The sequence below is a fragment of the Aureococcus anophagefferens genome (assembly GCF_000186865.1).
Source record: "Aureococcus anophagefferens unplaced genomic scaffold AURANscaffold_58, whole genome shotgun sequence".
In the NCBI taxonomy this organism is placed as follows: domain Eukaryota; class Pelagophyceae; order Pelagomonadales; family Pelagomonadaceae; genus Aureococcus; species Aureococcus anophagefferens.
The window spans coordinates 20,197-24,418 of record NW_008705611.1 but is presented as its reverse complement, the minus strand read 5'-3'; positions in this window follow the sequence as shown (position 1 = coordinate 24,418).

The following is a 4,222-nucleotide window of genomic DNA, read 5'->3' as shown; positions in this document are numbered from 1 at the left end:
CACGCATCGCCGACTTCCTCGGCGACGACATGATCCAGGGCAGCGGGCTCCAGTGCAAGCTCGTCATCTCCGAGCGGCCGCGCGGCACGCCCGTCACCGAGCGCGCGGTGCCGACGATCATCTTCTCCGCGGAGCCCGCGGTGCGCAAGCACTACCTGCGCAAGTGGCTCAAGGACCCGGCGGCCCAGAACCTGGGCATCAAGGACGTCATCGACTGGAAGTACTACCGCGAGCGCCTGGACGCCGTGATCCGGAAGATCATCACGATCCCCGCGGCGCTCCAGGGCGTCGAGAACCCCGTGCCCCGCGTGCCCCACCCGGAGTGGCTCCGCAAGAAGGTCGCGGAGCGCGACGACGGCCGCAAGCAGACGAAGATCGACGATCTGTTCGCCAAGGCCGCGGCGAAGGAGAACGACGGCACGAAGCGCCGGAAGAAGCTCCTAGACCTCGAGGACATCGCCGGCGGCGCGCCGGCGGGCGGCGCCGGGGTCGCGCGCAGGATCGGCACGCCCGGCGCCGGCACGCAGCGCAAGCGGCCCCTCGGCGCGAACGCGCCCGACGCGCCGGCGCCCGAGGCCGAGCTCTGCGCGGGCAAGGACGCGCCGCAGCTCGGCCTCGCGGCCAAGAAGGTGCCCGAGGCCGACTTCCGCGCCTGGCTCGCGGACCGCAAGCAGCGCTGGCGCCGCCGCCGCGCCAAGGCGACGGCGTCGACGGCGACGAAGGCCTTCCGGTCGCGGCCCGGCGCGCTCGCGGCGCCGAAGAAGGGCCCGGGCAAGCGCCTCAACGTCAGCGACCTCGTCAAGCAGTCGACGCGGTCCCTCACGCGCGGCACCTGGCGCGTCCTCGAGCTGCGCGACACGGAGACGCCGGGCCTGTTGAACGCGTTCGTCGTCACGGACGTGGGGCACCTCCAGCGCGTCGCCGTCTCCGTCGCGAAGACGCTCTACGTGTCGTCGTCCAACGAGGCGTGCCTCAAGATCGCCCGCGACACCTTCGGCGGCCGCAAGGCGCCCAACCTCACGGTCCCCGGCGACGAGCTCCGGCGCGGCGCGCAGCTGTTGGAGCTCCGCGCGGCCGCGCGCGACGTCGACGCGCACGACGGCGCGCTCGCGCGCTTCCTCCACCACCCGGGCCTCGACGGCGTCTACGAGCGCCTGGCGCCGGACTGGTACCGGAGTTTGCTCTCCGTGGGGGGCACGTGCCGCCTCGCGCCGTCCGCGGCCAAGGCGACGGAGGCGCGCCTCGCGAAGGGCGCTCAGTCCGTCGCCGCGGAGGACCTCGAGCTCGCCGACCTTCCGGCGTCCGAGGGCTACGGCTTGCTCGACGACGGCCCGGGCGTGCCCGTCAAGGTCTGCTACCTCTACCACAGCGTCTGCGCGCGGACGGGCCGGTGCCTCGTCGGCCTCGCGATGCTCGAGCGGTCCAAGGACGACGGGTCCCTCAAGCCCGCGCTCGCGTCGCTGGTCTTGGGCGACCCCAAGGCGAAGAAGGGCGACCGGCCGCCGGCGCTGAAGCGCACCTGGGACGTCATCTCGGGCCGCGACGACGCGGACGACGGCGAGACGCAACGGGAGTTCGGCCCGCTGACCGTCGACCGCGCGGAGGTCGCCAAGCACGAGAGCTCGGCGCTCGCCGCGGCGTCGACGGCCCTGGCGTCCTACGCGGCGGACCGCCGGGGCCCGACCGTCGTCATCGTCGAGTCGTCGAGCTCCGCGGCGAGCTTGCGGCGGTCGCTGCCGTCGCTCGGCGACTTCGCGAACGTCGAGGTGCCCTTCCGCGAGGCGGACTGCGACTACCCGCTCCTCGGCTGGCAGTCCCACGCCTGCAAGGCTTTGCTCGAGGGCATCGCGCGCGTGCCCGGCTGGCTCGCGGAGCGGCGGACGCTGGGAGCCTTCGGCAACGTGCCGCTCGGCAACCTCGGCGCGGCGCCGCTCGTCACCGTCGCCGACGCCGTCTTCGGCCGCGAGCTCCGGAAGCACCGCCACGTGCTCTGGGCCTCCGAGGCGGACGCGCCGGATCTCGGCGGGCCCCGCTACGGCAACTCGTCCATCGGCGACGACGACGACGAGCTGCCCATCGTCTTCCGCGACTTCCACCGGGTCGGCTCCGTGATTTCTTCGCGGTCCAAGGCCCAGAAGGCCGACGCGCCGTCGACGTCGAAGCGCGGCGTCGTCGAGCACCCGGGCGCGTACCGCACCGTGTCCGTGAAGTTGGACGTCTTCGGGTCCTGCGTCAACGCGGTCATGGTCAGCGACGCGCTCGACGACGCGGGCGACCTCGACGACGGCGGCGGCTGGCACGCGACGCACGGCGAGTGCGCCCACGCCTTTCGCGTGCTGCGGGCGGCGCTGGCGGCGTGGATCGACGACGTCGCCGCGAAGCGCGACCCCGTCGCGGACGCGCTCCTCGTCCACGTGGACCGCTGGCTCCACGACAAGCGCAGCGTGCTCCACTACCCGGCGCTGCGGCGCCTCGTGGGCTCGGCGACGCGCCGCGTCCACGCGCTGCTCGTCGCGGAGCTCCGGCGGTTGGGCGTCAAGGTCGTCCACGCGTCCGAGGGCTCCATCGTCGTCAACACGCGCGAGACGGACGCGGCGCACGCGGCGTCGCACATGGACTTCGTGATTTCCACCGTCGCGGCGCGGCCCGTCTTCCGCTTCCTCCATCTGCGGCCCGTCGCGTACTTCAAGTCGCTGCTCTGGCTCGACGGCCACAACTTCGGCGCCATCGAGATCCTCGGCGACGACGAGGAGGAATTGTTGACGCAGGAGAAGGCGACGGACGAGGACGAGTCGCAGGAGGCCGTGGGGGCGGCGGAGGCGCCCGAGGAGCCCGACTCGCAGGAGGCGCTGGACTCGCCGGAGGCGGCGGGGTCGGCGGACTCGCAGGTCCAGAAGCTGCTCAAGGCGCCCGCGGCCGTGCAGGACCGCTTCGTGTCCGAGTGGGCCCTGAGCGACGGCCTGCCCGACGCGGCGCGCGACTGGTTCGCCGTGCTCGTCGGCGCCTTCCTCCACAAGCCGCTCGTCGCGGCGACGGGCGACGAGGAGCGCGACGCCGAGTACGCGCGCGACTTCGTGCAGTCGTTCACGACGTCCAAGTTGTTGAGCGTCGTCGCCGAGCTCCACAAGGACTTCCTCCACACGTCCGTGCCCCTCGACTTCGTCGTGCTCTGCTGCCGCGCGCTCGCGCTCGACGACCGCTGCGACGACGCCGTGCAGCGCGCGCGGCGGCTGCTCCTCGCGCACCTGGGCGTCCGCGAGTTCGCGCCCGCGGCGGCCATCAAGCCGCGGCCCATCGCCGTCAACGTGGCCAACGTCATCTGCCCGCACTGCGACGCGACGCTCGACGTCGACCTGCACGCGTGCAAGGGCCGCGACCTGCGGAACGGCGACGCGCGCGAGCTCGACGACAAGGGCGACCCGCTGCCGCGGCGCGTGCCCTGCGCCAAGTGCGGCGGCGCCCTGTCCACGGCGCAGCTCGAGCTCAAGCTCATCGAGCTCGTCAACGCCGTCTCCGTGCGCTACGCCGTCCAGGACATGCGCTGCTGCAAGTGCAAGCGCGTCGCGCGGACGACGATGCGCAAGACCTGCGAGTGCGCGGGCGAGTACGTCACGGACATCGACACGGACAAGCTCAACGACTACTTCCGCGTCGTCAACGCCTGCGCGGGCCACTACGACATGCTCATGCTCGCGGAGATCACGGCCTTCTTCCTCCCCGAGGGCGGGCCCGCGAACTACCTCTGAGCGCCGAAACTAAGAACGGCGCTCCCCCCCGGGAAGCAGGTCGCTCGGAACACAGGGGATGAACTTACTCGGCGGACCGCACGAGCGTGTGGTCCGTCTTCGAGCCCGTCGTCGAGAGCGCGCTCTTGTGCTTTGCGTTGTACGCGTCGAGCTCGGCCTTGGCGGCCTGCTTGTCGGCCGCGCTCTCGGCGGCCTTCTTCTCGCGGGCGGCCTGCATCTCGGGGGAGAGGCCCATGTCGGATTTGGCCCCCGTCATGGACAGGCGCGTCGAGTGCTGCGCGTTGGCGGAAGCGAGCGACGACTGCTTCTCGGCCGCGAGGCGCTTCTTCTCGGCCGCGGCGGCCTCCCGCGCGGCGAGCGTCTCGGCCGAGAGGCCCATCTCACTCTTGGCGCCCGTGCTGGCCAGGTTGTCCTTGTGCTTCGCGTTCAACGCGTCGAGCTCCGCCTTGGCGGCCCGCTTGTCGGCCGCGCTCTCG